The sequence below is a fragment of the Bubalus bubalis genome, chromosome 20 (assembly GCF_019923935.1).
Source record: "Bubalus bubalis isolate 160015118507 breed Murrah chromosome 20, NDDB_SH_1, whole genome shotgun sequence".
Lineage (NCBI taxonomy): Eukaryota > Metazoa > Chordata > Mammalia > Artiodactyla > Bovidae > Bubalus > Bubalus bubalis.
Window position 1 is genome coordinate 47,810,675 of NC_059176.1, and position 17,024 is coordinate 47,827,698.

Below are 17,024 nucleotides of genomic sequence, written 5' to 3' on the forward strand. Positions count from 1 at the left end.
GCTGGTAAGATGAGAAATGAGAAAGACTGGAAGAATAAAAGCAACTATGCTTTGCTAATAGCTCAGGGAAGAGCATTCTAGGCAGAAGACTGTAAGTGTGAGGGCCCTGGGGCAGGATGGGAAGGCCTATTCTAAGACTCTAAGCTAATCATCCAGTATGGTTGGCTGGAGAATCCCATGGACAGAGAAACATGGCAGGATACAGTCCGTGGGGTCACAAAGAGTCAGACACAATGAGCGACTAACACTTTTACTTTCTTTTGGGAGCATCCCTGGTGGCTCAGACAGTAAAGAATCTGCCTGCAATGCAGGAGATCCAGGTTTGATCCCTGGGTTGAGAAGATCCCCTGGAGAAGGGAATGGCTACCCATTCCAGTATTCTTGCCTGGAGAATTCCATGGACAGAGGAGCCTGGAGGGCTACAGTCTATGGAGTTGAAAAGAGTCAGACACAACTGAGCGACTTTGACTTCATTTCACTACAAGCTAATCTTGCTGATTCTGTTTCCCTTCCCAGTGACTGGTTTAAGGGGTGAACAGTGAGCCCGTTCTGACCTGTGAGATGAGAAAGATAATCTGCATGAGAGCTCCTGGGAAGGGTTTCCATCCTCTGAAGAGATGGCCCCATTGTTTCTGTGGATTTTTCCAGGCTGGTGTGGTGTCTGCCAACTGCTGCAGTCATGCCATGGCAAGAGTAGGAGGCAGCCTTAGAGGGCAGGGCCGAGAAACAGAAACAACCTAGGCTTTGCATGACGTCAGGAAGCCACTGACAGGGCTCAGCCTAGAGTTTCCTAAAGACCCATGCAATATAAATGGAATTTAGAAAGATGGTAACGACAACCCTATATGCAAGACAGCCAAAGAGACACCAGCTGGAAGAATTCAGGAACGGTCAAGAGGAAAGAGGCGACACCAGTTTATATGTCCTACCAATCTCCCAGAATCCTGTTTGCTGGAATCCATGTTGGCTGAGCAAAGCGTGTGCCACCGTGACGGACCCTGAGTCAGCATGATTGTCCAGAGACAACCTGGAAACTAACCCCACCACCATAAAACCCGAGACTGTGAGTCCCGTGACAGAACCGTCCTCCTGGGTTCCCTTACCTGCTGCTCTCCACCCAGTGCCCCTTCCCCATAAAGTCTCTTGCTTTGTCAGCATATGTGTCTCCTTGGACAATTCATTGCTGAGTATTGGACAAGAGCCCACTCTCAGGCCCTGGAAGGAGTCCCCCTTCCTGCAACATAAGAAAATTATATGAGAATCCAGCCATTATATTCTTCAAGTAAAACCTTTTGAATTGGTCACTAAACATATGAAAAAGTATGCAAATTCCCCAATAATCCAAATATACACATTAAAATCTGATATCATTGTATGACCATCACTTTGGGAAAAATTTTTTAGGAGTTGCTAATACCCAGTCTGATGAAGAGCCAGAAAAACAAGCACTTTCATAGACTTTTGGCAGAAGTATAAATGGAGAGAGCCTCTGGAATACGATTTAGCAGTATCTATCAGTATTTTAAATAGGCAGGCCCTTTCAAACAGTTTTGGACTTCTAAGTATCATAGAAAAATATTCATGCGTATAGAGACATGTACAAACTGGATATAATATAAAAAAACTGAAACTCACCTAAATATTGTTTAATAATGGAGTGATTCAGTTGATTATGATAGAGGCATATTGTTTAATTCTAAATACCATTGACTTGTCATTATTTATAGTATTACAAAAAGAGAACATAGGCCCAAAATAGAGTTGATACTGTGTGATATCCCTTTTATGTGGAATCTAAAAAGAAATGATACAAATAAACTTACTTACAAAACAGAAGTAGATTCACAGACTTGGAGAAGGAACTTCTGGTTGTCTGATTGGAAGGGAGAGATGGGGGAAGGGATAGTTCGGGAGTCTGGGATGCACATGTACACACTGCTCTGTTTAAAAAGGATAACCCAACAAGGTCCTACTGTACAGCACAGGGAAATCTGTTCAATGTTATGTAGCAGCCTGGATGGGAGGGGAGTTCAGGGGAGAATCAGTTTAGTTCAATTGCTCAGTCATGTCCGAGTCTTTGTGACCCCTGGACTGCAGCACGCCATGCTTCCCTGTCCATCACCAACTCCTAGAGTCTACTCAAATTCATGTCCATCGCGTTGGTGATGCCATCCAACCATCTCATCCTCTGTCATACCCTTCTCCTCCTGCCTTCCATCTTTCCCAGCATTAGGGTCTTTTCCAATGAGTCAGTTCTTCACATCAGATGGCCAAAGTACTGGAGTTTCAGCTTCAGCATCAGTCCTTCCAATGAATATTCAGGACTGATTTCCTTTAGGATGGACTGGTTGGATCTCCTTGCAGTCCAAGGGACTCTCAAGAGTCTTCTCCAATACCACAGTTCAGAAGCATCAATTCTTCAGCGCTCAGCTTTCTTTCGGAGAAGGCAATGGCACCCCACTCCAGTGCTCTTGCCTGGAAAATCCCATGGACAGAGGAGCCTGATAGGCTGCAGTCCATGGGGTCACTAAGAGTCGGACACGACTGAGCGACTTCACTTTCACTTTTCACTTTCATGCATTGGAGAAGGAAATGGCAACCCACTCCAGTGTTCTTGCCTGGAGAAACCCAGGGATGGGGGAGCCTGGTGGGCTGCCGTCTATGGGGTCGCACAGAGTTGGACACGACTGAAGCGACTTAGCAGCAGCAGCAGCAGCTTTCTTTATGGTCTTTAGGGGAGAAGAGATCCACGTAGACGCATGATTGAGTCACTCTGCTGTGCACCTGAAACTGTCACAACATTGTTAGTCGGCTCTACTCCAAAATAAAAAGTTAAAAAAAATTCTGAATCCTCAGATATGTAATGCTAATAATTAACAATTAAATAAAAAAAGAACATAGGCCCAAAATGAAGTTACTTTTTCTAAGCCCATGTCACCAAGCCAAAACTTAGTACCCAACCTAATTGCAATTTCAATCTCCTGCAGGAATGTCATCTTAACCAGTCTTTTTTTAAAAAAATATTTTATTTATTTATTTGGCTGCGCTTGGTCTTTGTTGCTGCGCAGGCTTTTCTCTAGGTTGTGGCAAGCAGGGGCTAGTCTCTGGTTGTGGTGCGCCGACTTCTCTTGCTGTGGAACATGGACTCTAGGGCACTCCGGACTCAGCAGTTGCAGCACGTGGGCTCAACGGCTCCGAGGCATGTGGGGGTCTCCCTGGACCAGGGAGTGAACCCGTGTTTCCTGCATTGCAGGCAGATCATTTGCCATCTGAGCCACCAAGGAAGCCCTTGACCAGTCAGTCTTAAGAATTTGATGAATTCTTGGAATTTCTTGGTCAACAGCAGTGTGGTTATCTGCTTAGGAGATTCCTCTGATCCCCTAAAGGTCATCCACTTTTTTCCTGGTCACTGCCCCTTTTGTCTATAACAACCTTGCTCTTTCTGCAGCTCTCTGGAGCTCCTTTCTGGTTTCTAGATGGAATGCCACTTGATTCATTCATCGTTGAATAAAGTCAGTTTGATTTTTAAATTCACTCATTTGAATTTTGTTTCTTAACAACATCATCATGTTCTATAAAGCCACTGAAAACCCTGAATTAGCAAATACAGGACCATTGCTCTTACCAGAAATAGGTTAGGTTCCTTGGGGCCTCTAACCACATTTTCATCAATCCATCAATTATATATATATGGCCTTCTAGGTGGCGCTAATGGTAAAGAACCTATCTGCCAATGCAGGAGACGTAAGAGACGCAGGTTCAATTCCCTGGGTCAGAAAGATTCCCTGGAGGAGGGCATGGAAACCCATCCAGTATTCTTGCCTGGAGAATCCCATGGACAAAGAAGCCTGGTGGGTTATGGTCCACAGGGTCACAAAGAGTCAGACATGATTGAAGGGACTTAGCATGTATGTATGCATCAACATATAACCTTGTTTTGTGTGTGTTTCTATTTAAAGTCACCTTATTTAATATATATTTCTTACAAATAATTGAATGCATGGTCTTTCAATGATTTAAAAGCAAGACTTTGGAGGCCATTTGTGTTGTGTGGGTTCATTTGCCAACATCCGTGTAAAACAAGTTAATTTCATCAGCATTGTAAACTTACTCTTCCATATAACCCTTTTCCTGTATAACATTTAGCAGGTTTTTAATAAAAAATTCTACCATAGCCTCCTGATCTGCAGAGCCAGGCTTGCCTGAAAATTTAATATTTTTCATGCCCTTACTGCCTTTAGAAATATTTGAGCCAGCCAGCACTTGCTGAGAAGATTTAATATTTTCCTGAGTCAATGTGACTATAAATTTCTTTATCTTTCAAACCTCACAACAGTGCTGTCAACTGAGCTATTTTATTGCTCGTCATCTCATGAATCTATAAATTTAGTCCTCTTTTCTGTAACTTCATCACACACTATAAATGTTACTTTAGCACTTTTTGGAGCAGCCTCATATACAGGTCAGCTAAGTTTCTCTTCCTTGTTGTAGGTGTAAGGTATTGTTGCTTCATTAGCATGGAACTCACAACCAAGAACACTGTGACTCATGCCTGAAGGAAGCTTACCTAACACACACATTTTCTCCATAAGACACGTTCCAGCCTTCTGGATCCTAGAAACACCACACAGCACTTCAACACTGCGTTTGGGAGTCATTTAAAAAATGAAATCAGGAGACTGTCTCAAAATGGCAGAGTAGAAGGACATGCAGTCATCTCCTGCAAGAGCACCAAAATCGCAACTAGCTACTGAACAACCATTGACAGGAGGACGCCAGAACCCACCAAAAAAAAAATACTCCACATCCAAAGACAAAGAAGCCCCAGTGAGATGGTAGGAGGGGTGCAATCACGATAAAATCAAATCCCATACCTCCCAGGTGGGTGACCCACAAAACCGGAGAACAATAATGCCAAAGAGGTTCTCCCACTGTTGTGAAGGTTCTGAGCCTGATGTCAGGCTTCCCAACCCGGGGATCTGGTGAAGGGAAATCAACAACAAAAAGCACAAAAATACAACAACAAAAAAAGTGGATTAAATGAAACACACAAAGGATATTCGTTTGCAGTATGAGAGCTGAAGCTGGAGGCAGAGCATGGTCTTGTTCAACCTCAGCTGGAACACACCCGTCAAATGACTCAAATTTTTTGCAGCTCTGCACATGTCTGCAAATGACCCTAGAAGTGCGATGAGCATTGATGTTGGAGTTACAACTAATTTTCAAGAGTAGGTAAATTTTCAAATATGGAATCCATGGACAACGAGAATGGATTGTACCTAGTAAGAACAGTAAGATCAGACTTCCCTGGTAGCTCAGTGAATAAGAATCCACCTACCAATGCAGGGGATAGGGGTTTGATCCCTGGTCCAGGAAGATTCCACGTGCCATGGAACAGCTAAGCCCATGTTTCATAACTGCTGAGCCTGTACTCTTGAGCCTAGGAACCACAAGAGAAGCTACCACAATGAGAAGCCCACACACCGCAACAGAGAGTGAAGCTAGAGAAAAGCCCAAGCACAGCAAGAAGACCCAGCTCAGCCCAAAATAATACATACTTTTTTTTTTTTTAAAAAAAAGGATAAGCTATGTCAGTATGTATTTGCATAGCAGGATGCCCCTGGGATGTTTTTAAGCGAAAAAAGAGAGTTACAGAACAATATGTACAGAGGTTAAAAAAAAAAAGTGACTGCTTATACGGGCCATGCAGGTAACATAAACGGTGGAGTGAACTAAGGGAGGACATCTGGGAAGAGCAGGGACTAGAAAGAGGAGCGCTCACCCCACCCGCAGCGGGCAGCCCACTGCTCAGCAATAGTCAATTGTTTTCAGGCAGAAGTAGGCACCCAGTGATGACTTATCTTCCAGGTTTTTAAGATTTTCATGAACTATCCCAATTTAAAATGTTGATGACTATTTCCAGTTTTCTTTTTTTTTTAATTTATATTATTTATTTATCTGGCTGCACTGGGTTTAATTTGCAGCTTGTGGGATCTAGTTCCCTGACCAGGTATCAAATCCAGACCCCCTGCACTGGAAGTGCAGAGTCTTAGCCAATCAACCACCAGGGAATTCCTCTATTTCAAATTAAAAAAAAAATTCTTTGTGAGTCAAACAAAACCCATTATAGGTTATATTTGGCCTACAAGACTGTGTTCCCCAGTGTGTGATACTATGTATGAGAAAAGTACACATATAAATAGGAGAAAAAAGGTCTCACATTCACTAGACCATTGACAACTGTTACCTTGGAGTAGAGAAAAAAAATAGCATTGTTGAAGGCATGGAGTAGGTATTCAGTTTTTCTATATTGTTTGAGACCTTGGCCACGGAAGTACAGTAATGTATTATCTACTTTAAAAGGAAGAAAAGGGTCCTGTGAATTAAAGGCCAAGGAGTAATCCATGGTCACTGAGATTGTTCTCTGTGTTCTCTGCCTTAGACTGCAAACATTATATTTCTAACTTGCTTTTTTGGGGGCCATGCTGTGTGGCATGTGGGATCTTAGTTCCCAAACCAGGGATCAAACCTGCACCCCCTGCACTGTCTTAATAGTCCGTGGATCACCAGGGAGTTCCCTCTGACTTGCTTTTTCAGTTATCATTGTTTTACTTATTTAGGGAATGTTTGTTTTCAAGGAATGGAAACCCACTCAAAATAGCTCTAGAACGGGACTTCCCTGGTGGCCCAGTGGTTAGTACTCTGTGCTTCTAATGCAGGGAGGTAGCAGCAAGGCAAGTGCAGGACTTGTAGGGGCACAGAATCTGAGTCTGGTACAGATGACAACACCACCATGTTTTACTCACTCTGAAATGCACACATATTACCTTTTAGTATCACTGAAATCAGGATGTATCTTAGAGTTGACAACATATCAGAGTGTAACTGGCAGTTTTATTCCCTTTCTCAGTAGTACATAAGTGGCAGGTTAGATGAAATATGTTAATTTCTTTAGGTTGATGTATATCAATACGTCCCTTGGTACCTTGGGCTCAGAAATGTTCTCACAGAAGAGGCGCTCCCACCTCCTATGGGAAATACCTGTAACAAGGAAAAGGGATTAGCGAATTCATAAATCAGGGAGGTCAAATCTCCACTATCAATAATAAACTTTCCTTATGGTTAATATGGGGCTTTCCCAATGGCTCAGCTGGTAAAGAACCCGCCTGTTAATGCATGAGCCACAGGAGATGCAGGTTCAATCCCTGGGTGGGGAAGACTTCCTGGAGGAGGGCATGGCAACCCACTCCAGCATTCTTGCCTGGAGAATCCCATGGACAGAGGAGCCTGGTGGGCTACAGTCCATGGGGTCGCAAAAAGTCTGACACAGCTGAAGTCAGTTAGCATGCATTCATGCGTGGTTAATATGACCATTCATTGCTTATGCAAGAGTACTGGAGTGGATTGCCATTTCCTTCTCCAGAGGACCTTCCCAACCCAGGGATTGAACCCGGGTCTTTTGCATTGTAGGCAGACGCTTTACTGTCTGAGCCACCAGGAAGTCCTTTCATTGCTTATAGGTATCAGTAACTGCAAATGTTTGTTAAGGTCAAGTGCAAGGTGTGAAACAGAAGTTCTTTCATGTGTCCATGATGAGTAATAGCTTTAATGAAGGCAAAACTCCATGCTAAAGATTAATAAATACCTCATCAGCTTTGATGAAAGAATTGTCACAGCATGATTCGACTCTCTCTTTTTTTTAAGTGTGTATGAGAGTGTTTAACCAGTATGTTTCAGGTGCGTGTTTATATTAATATCCTAAATTGTGATGCTCTAAAATGTAGTCTTGATTTCTAAATCCTCACTACTCAAAGTGAAGTCCTTGAACCAGCAATATGGGACAACACTTGGGAGTCTGCCAGAAATGCAGAACCTCAGGCCCTACTGAATCTGAATACGTATTTAAAACACAAGCTCCAGGACTTCCCTGGCGGGCCAGTGGCTAAGACTCCACGCTTCCAATGCAGGGGGCCTGGGTTAGATCTTGGTCAGGGAACTAGATACCACATGTCACAAATAAGACCTGATGCAGCCAAATAAATAAATATTTTTAAAAAAATAAAATGTAAGCTTCAACATCAACTGCTGAGTGGATAAACAAAATGTGGTGTATCTGTGGTATGCGTGTGCGTGTGTGTGTGTGTGTGTGTGTGTGTTAGTCGCTCAGTCTTGTCTGACTCTTTGACACCCCATGGACTATAGCCTGCCAGGCTCCTCTGCCCATGGAATTCTCCAGGCAAGAATACTGGAGTGGATTGCTATTCCCTTCTCCAGGGGATCTTTCCAACCCAGGGATCCAACCTGGGTCTCCCGCATTGCAGGTAGATTGTTTACTGTCTGAGCCACCAGGGAAGCCCTGGTACAACCATACTGTGGATTATTATTCAGCCATAGAAAGAAATGAAGCTTTGATATATGTTACAACATGGATAAGCCTTGAAAATATTATGTTAAGTGAAAGAAGCCAGGCAAAAAAGGCCACATATTGTATGATTCCCTTCATATGAAATGTCCAGGATAGGCAAATCCATAAGAGAGAAAATAGATTAGAGTTTGCATGGGGAATGGAAGAAGGGAGGCATTGGAAGTCCCTGCTAATGAGTAAGGGGTTTTTTGGGGGATGATGGAAATATTTTCGAATTAGGTGGTGGTGATGGTTGCCCAACATTGCGAATATACTAAACCCCACTGGGTTGTACACTTAAATTTTTGGAATGTTACATTACATAAATTTTTATCTCCAAAAAGTTTTAAAAGTGAAGCCACATCACCTGCAACCTTTAAAAAAAATCATGTGTTGCTTCCTTTTGTTCCCACAGGATAGGAAAATAAAATGCTGCTTAAATCATTGTGTTAAAAAGAAATGCCATCTGATATTTATTGTTCCCCAAGTAGTACAGCTTAAAAATCTTTGGGATTTATTTTATATCATCCATGTAAGTGAATGTAAAGTAAAAATTCCCCTATAAATAGAGTGCTGTTGTTAATGTCCTTGGAGGAAAAACAATCAAAATAATAAGAGGTGTTTAAAAGTAAAATTTTAAAAAGCTATCTCCCCAGATGATTCATATGTATGTTCAAGTTTGAGAGCATTGCTCTAAATCCCGTCTCCTAGACTACAAGACCTTAGAGTCCTTCCACACCCTCACCCAGGAAATTCTTCCCTTTTTTCCATAATCCTCAGATATGGTACTATTTCTCTTGTTTTGCACATCCCACATCCTCCTCCTCACCCTGGCCTGTCTGCAACGGCCTTGATTCAGAGAGCTGCTCCACCAGGAAGCATCACAATCACCCATGGATTAAGAGAGGACCCGCACAGTGATAAAGAATCCACCTGCCAACGCAAGAGACACACAGGAGAGGGTTTGATCCCTGCATCAGGAAGATCCCCTGAAGGAGGGCATGGCAACGCACTTCAGTACTCTTGCCCAAAAAACGCCCATGGACAGAGGAGCTTAGCAAGCTGCAGTCCATGGGGTTCCAAGGAGCCGAACATGACTGAGTGACTGAGCACGTACGCACGCACACACACACACACACACACACATCCTTGCTCCAGGGCTGGGTTGCATTGCTTCACCTGTGCCCTGAAGAGAACTGCCAGTGGCCAAGATCAAGGTCAGCCTCTGTGGAACACAGTTCTCTCCTTTTCTTGGCCTACTGTAATGCAAGAAGAAATAAAGCAGACACCACACTATTCCTTAAATTGTCTTCCTCGCTTCTTCTCCTCCCCAGGCAACTGTGAGTCAAAAATCTCCTCCTTTGAATAAAAAAAGAAAAGACACCTGATGCCCACACACTTAAGAGAAAAATGTAGTAAGGAAAGAAAGGAAGGAGCCTCCTATTCTCCCCTGAGATATCCAAACTCTAGCTTCTGCCCAACCAAAATTTCCTATCACACACACACACACACACACACACACACACTGATAGGCAGTAAGATATCAACAATGGTTTTTTCATGGGTGATAGGATTTCTCTCTTCTTTTTATTGAGCTACATTTCTAGTGTTTCAAATCGTTTTTCATATTACTTACATACTCATACAAATAAATAAAAGTCCTTTGTTAGAGGAAATAAGAAACTCCCCATGGTGATGGAATATATGATTTCAACATGCATTTTTAAATAGAGAGTTTCTGTCTTGCAGAAGTTAGCCTCTGAGGGTCACAAAGCCCTTCTCAGAAGGTTCACAGTGCACAGAAAAGTCTTTTTATAAGGGTTGTTGGGTTACCAGAGACAGGAAATGAAGTTGGTTCCCAGATCTTGGCAGGGGGGTGTGGTGGGGAGGCCCTCTAGAAATCTCGGGCTTCCCTTCAAATGAGGACATGCTGAACTCCATCTTCAGTAAAGAGGGGGTTCTTAAGAGAACTACCCCATTACTATATATACCAGTTGGTGATAATCCCTGGTTATCACCTGATTCTTTTTATCACGTAGACCTAGGCATTAAATGCTTTCTTTTGAATTTCTACCAAGGAGCTGAATTGGTTAATTATCCTAGAAGTGATTCGGCTTAAAAGGGTTTAACTTTTTTTTTTTACTACTTTTTATTATTAAAAAGGATGAAAGTTGCTCATTTCGTTTCTAATTTTATTATCTTTTATATGAGTTATCTGAACCTTTTTCACTTAGTTTAAATGGCTCATTCTAAAACATGGCATTAAAAAGTTAATGTATTCATTGAGGAATATTTAAGATACAGATGAGCAAATGTTTATGTGTTTATACATGTGTGTTTGTGTGTCTACACATGCTTGGATATTTTTTAAAATAGAAATGGTGCATTAGTGGGGAATTTTTAAATTTCGAGTGCCTAGGGACCTTCCCTGGTGGTCCAGTGGTTAAGACTCTCTATTTCCTATGCAGGGAGTGAGAGTTCCACATGTGGTGTGGCCAAAGCAAAATTTCTTTAAAATAATGATTAAAGAAAGAGTCAGGGTCAGGTGGGGGGGAGGCTCATGAGGGAGGGGATGCACATATACTCATAACCAATTCCTGTTGTTATACAGCAGAACCAACACAACATTGTAAAACAGTTATTCTCCAATTAAAAATTTAAAATAAGAATAAAAACCATCAGAGAAGACCAAACGAAAAAAAAAATTTGAGTGCCTGAACTTCAAACTAGCTTAGTCAAGAAAGGACTATTTACTGACTCATAAAAGAAACCTTCAGGGTTATTTCTGGCCTCAGTAACCAAAAACTCAAATATTCTCAGGGCTGCCTCTGGGCTTCTGCTCTTGGCTTTCCTCTCTCCGCATTCACCCCCTTCTCTCAGAATGCAGTTGGGTTGGTGAGAGGCGCCACTGCCCTGCAAACTCACATCTTCTCATTTTCAATTCCAAAGAGGGAAAGGTCTTTCCCTTTTGGTTTTAACTTAAAAAGTCCCAGGGAAGATCCCTCATAGGCTCAGCTTGGGTTACTCGCATGTTCCCTGACAAATTGTCATGTGAAAAGTGACCCAGTACTGTGATTGCCTCAGGGCTGGTCAAGTGCCACCTCTAATCCAAACCCAGAGACAGAGGTGGCCTAATAAGGTGGCAGTTCCCATCTGAACCACTAGGTGCTGTTTTCTAAAGAGAGATTGGGACTCGGGTGGTAAAGAAACCACCTGCAATGCAGGAGACCCCGTTTCTATCCCTGGGTCGGGGAGATCCCCTGGAGAAGTGATAGGCAACCCACTCCAGTATCCTTGTCTGGAGAATCCTATGGACAGAGGAGCCTGGCGGGCTACAGTCCATGGGGTCGCCAAGAGTCGGACACAACTGAGTGACTTTCACTCCCTTGTGGTTCAGTGGCTAAGACTCTGAGCTCCTAATTCAGGGACTGCAGGTCTGATCTCTGATCTGGGAACTAGATCCCACATGTCACGACTAAAAGGGTCCCACGTGCTGTAACTAATACCCAGTGCAGCCAAATAAATAAATTTTTAAAAAAGAAAGAAAGAAAGACCAGGTGCCATTGCCCATGGAAGGATAGCGTGCTGGTAGACAAATGACAAATGCTACATACAAACGGGATTATATTTTAATAACTGTGTTGTCACTCATAAAAAAAATCAATGATAATAGCATTTAATGACAGAATAGTATTCTATTCTATTCTGGAATGTAAACATGACGATGGAAGTGACCATGAGGACAAGAGCCACGCACTAAATTTGGCAGAGCAGGAAGACAGAAGATGTCAGGATCCTTTTTTTTTTTTTTTTAAGTGTTTGGCCTCACCGTGCGGCACATGGGATCTCAGTTCCCCAAATAGGGATCAAACCTGTGCCCCCTACATTGGAAGTGTGGAGTCCCAACCACTGGACCACCAGGGAAGTCCATGCCTGGGTCCTTGATGTCATCCTAGACTTCCTGCACCAGCCCTATACTTCTTGATACATGAGAAAAATAACCCCTGATTTGGCTAAACCACAGTGGTCAGGTTCCTCTTACCCATGGCCAAGTGCAGTTCCTTATAAACGGATTTCCAGGCAGCCACTAAAAGTAGGCTAGGGAATTTATCATGAGTGAGGAGGAGGGAATGATGATAAGAACCCCAGAGAGGTTGAAAGGGAAGCTGAAACATGGAAAGTACAGCCTATTTATTTTTTGAACCATTAAAGGAAACTGACTCATAGAGCATCCACGAGGCAGTTACAATAGGTGGAAATGGCAGCCATAGGTGAATTGAGCAGAAAGAGGACTAGAGGTAGCACTGAAGGCTTCTCTGATGCTATGAAGCATGAAGGGTTTCAGAAGTCCCTACGAGCTCCCAGTGAGGGGACTGAGGTAGCTAAAGCTAGGAAGCATCCCAAGGGACCGAGACTCCTGGGTAGTAGCCGAAGAAGGCAGCAGAGAAAACAGAGCTTCAGGCTTGAATGGGTCAGGCAGGGGTGCGACCAGTACAGAGGCCAAAGCAGACATGTGGTAAGGTGAGCTGTGCCTCATGGGAGTGAGCAGGAGCCAGGGAAGGTCAGGTGGAGAACCAGGGTCCTTTCCCCTTGGACCGAAATAACATCTTTGGAAGAAGAAGTGGAGGGAAGAACTTTGGAGGAGACAGTTTCAGAGGGAGTTTGAATTTCAAATTGACTAAGATTTACCCCAAATTGGCTTTGTTTAAACCCAGAAGAGACTGTTAGCTGGTAAGCTGAAGAACTGAGAAATCTAAGTTTAATTATGTGGAAGAAAGCCTCTTAATGAAAGTGAAAGAGGAGAGTAAAAAAGTTGGCTTAAAGCTCAACATTCAGAAAACTAAGATCATCTGGTCCCATCACTTCATGGGAAATAGATGGGAAACAGTGGAAACAGTGTCAGACTTAATTCTGGGGGGCTCCAAAATCACCGCAGATGGTGATTGCAGCCATGAAATTAAAAGACGCTTACTCCTTGGAAGGAAAGTTATGAGCAACCTGGATAGCATATTCAAAAGCAGAGACATTACTTTGCCAACAAAGGTCCATCTTAGTCAAGGCTATGGTTTTTCCAGTGGTCATGTGTGGATGTGAGAGTTGGACTGTGAAGAAAGCTGAGTGCTGAAGAATTGATGCTTTTGAACTGTGGTGCTGAAGAAGCCTCTTTCGAGTCCCTTGGACTGCTAGGAGATCCAACCAGTCCATCCTAAAGGAGACCAGTCCTGGGTGTTCATTGGAAGGACTGATGCTAAGGCTGAAACTCCAATACTTTGGCCACCTCATGCGCAGAGTTGACTCATTGGAAAAGACCCTGATGCTTGGAGGGATTGGGGGCAGGAGGAGAAGGCGGCGACAGAGGATGAGATGGCTGGATGGGCATCACCGACTCAATGCACATGAGTTTGGGTGAACTCCGGGAGTTAGTGATGGACAAGGAGGCCTGGCGTGCTGTGGCTCATGGGGTCTCAAAGAGTTGGACATTGAACGACTGAACTGAACTGAGTGAAAGTGTTAATCATTCAGTCGTGTCCAACACTTTGCGACCCCATGGACTGTAGCCCGCCAGGCTCATCTGTCTATGGAATTCTCCAGGCAAGAATACTGGATTGGGTTGCCATTTCCTTCTCCAGGGGATCTTCCTGACCCAGGGATCAAACCTGGGTCTCCTACATTGCAGGTGGATTCTTTACCATCTGAGCCATCACAGAGATACTTAAAAAAATTTTGTACATCTCACTCATAGTGAGTACATTGTGTACATTGTGACCACACCCCACCCCTAATTTCCCCATACATATAGATCTCTACTATAAGTTTCCAAAAGGGGTGTCACAGGACTTTGAGATTAGTCATGATGAAAATGTCTTAACATTGGTTTTAGACTTGTGACAGCCACAGTGATTCCTCCCCGCCACCCCCACCCACCTTTGGCTGTGCTGGGTCTTCACTGCAGCATGTGAGATCTAGTTCCGTGACCAGTGATTGAACCCCAGTTCCCTGCACTGGGAGTGTGGACTCTTAACCACTGGCCCACCAGGGAAGTCCCTCAGTGATTCTTGCCTCCTGGTGTTCATGTGCGTGTGTAGTCCTCTCCCACTCTGTGCCAGGGGTGGCATATCACTTCCAAGATCAGGTTAGCTCCTCTTCCTAGCTCTCCTAGATCACTCACTCTGGGGAAACAAGCTGCCGTGTGATGAAGACAGGCCTGTCTGAGGAAACCGCTGGATGAGTGATCTCCGAAGCAGGTTCAGCCCCAGTCAAAACTTCAGATAACAGCAGCTCCAACCAACATCTAGACAGCCGCCTCATGAGAGACCCTCAGCCAGTGACACTCGGCTAAGGTCTTCTAGATTCCCGACTCACAGGAACTGTAAGATACTAAATGTTGTTTTGGGGACTTCCCTGGTGGCTCAGTGGTTAAGAATCTGCCTTCCAATGCAGGGGATGTGGGTTCCATCCCTGGTTGGGGAACTAAGATCCCACATTACCAGGCAACTAAGACAGAGCCACAATCAAAACCTGATGCTGCCAAATAAGTAAATATTAATAAATGTTGTTTTAAACTACAAAGCTTGGGGGTAGTTTGTTATGCATCCATAGAAAACAAATATAATCCCTCTCTTAAAAATTTGTTATAGCACCTGCCAAAAATCTTTCTCCACGAGATACTCTCACAGCTTCCCTCCCCTCCTCTTAGCCACACTTAAGCACCCAGATGCCATCAGGCCACGGTCCTCTCTCCAAGTGGCCACCTGCGGCACATGGTCTTGTTTCCTCTACTGACTGCTCCTGTGGACACCGAGTTTCTCTGCTCTCCCAATCCTGTCTTCACTTTTTCTCCACATATCTGATGATGGTAACTAAAAGACTTCGGCACAGGGCTTCCCTTGTGTCTCAGTGGTAAAGAATCCGCCTGTCAATGCAGGAGACACGGGTTCGATCTCTGGTCTAGGAGGATCCCACATACCTTAGAGCAACTAAACCTGTGTGCCACAACTGTTGAGCCTGTGCTCTAGAGCCTGGGAGCTGCAACTACGGAAGTCCGAGCACCCTAAAGCCCCTGCTCCACCGTAAGAGAAGTCACTGCAGTGAGAAGCCCACGCACTGCAGTTAGTAGATCTTGCTCACGGCAACTAGAGAAAGCCTGCATGGAGCAACAGAGATCCAGTGCAGCCAAGAATAATAAGTAAATAAATTATTTTTAAAAAAAGACTGGGGCAAAAGAGACAAGTCAGAGAAAGAGAGAAGGAAGAGGCAGGGGATAAGCGTCAGCCAGGTTCTGTGGGTCTTCCCTCAACTTCGCTTCACACTACCTACTGATGAGAGAGCTAAGGAATCTCCCCCCATCAATGGCAAAATACAAGAAAGACCCCTGAAAGGTCGAGAGGTGCCTTTGGTTCTCTAGGGCCTGAACTGTGCTCCAGCCCCATGAGTCCTAGAAAACTCTTGGTATCCTGGATGTTCCCTGCTGTTGCTGAAAAGTAAACCCAGACATTGGTTTATAGTGGACAGAAAGCTCTAAACTGCTATTGTGGTTACCTTGCAGATGACTACAATTATGTTGCAGATACTAACTGAATCCCTCTGGTTAAATGAAACAAAGAAGAAAAGACAGAATATTAACTTCATATTTTCGCGTCTTACTTGGCTTATCTCCCCTATCGGGGCGTGAGCTTCATGAGAGCAAGGACCATGTGTGATTCCTGTGGGTAACCACAGTGTTCTTGAGCATAGAACACTCCCAATGAATATTTGTTAGAAGACGCATCATGCATGTTTGCTGGAGAATGGTTGAATTAGCATCAAAGGTGTCTTCTGCGGTTAGCTCATTGGCTGGTAATTCTCAGCTTTTTACAGTCCATCACAAAATGTACTTTTCCTTTTTTTCCTATCCATTGTTATCTTTTTGTCATTACTATTTTAAAACCTGAGGTATAGTTGATTTACAATGTTGTGCCAATCTCTGCTTTACAGCAGTGAGTCAATTATATACCTATACACATTTTTTATACCTATATATATTCCTAAATGGGCTTCCCTGCTGGCTAAGACAGTATAGAATCTTCCTGCCATGCAGGAGACCAGGGCTTAATCCCTAGGTTTGGAAGATCCCCTGGAGAATAGAATGACAACCCACTCCAGTGTCTTGTCGGAGAATTCCATATCCAGAGGAGCCTGCTGGGCTACGGTTCATGGGGTCACAAAGAGTTAGACATGACTGGGTGACTAAAACTTTCACTTTCACATATTCCTATATATATATTTGTTATATCTAATATACCTAGTCTTTTCCATAATGGTTTATCACAGGATAGTGAATACAGTTCCTTGCACTACAAAGTAGGACCTTGTTGTATATTCATTCTAAATGTAATGTTAGTAGTTTTCATCTGACAATCCCAAACTCTCCCTTGTCTGGACTCCCAAGTCCATCCCTCTTCCTTCCCACTACCCGTTAGCAACCACAAGTCTGCTCTCTCTGTCTGTGAATCTATTTCTGCTTCAGGGATAGGTTCATTTGTGTTATATTTTAGATTCCACATTTAAGTGACATCGTGTGGTATTTGTCTTTCTGACTTACTTCACTTAGCATGATATTCTCTTGATCCATCCATGTTTC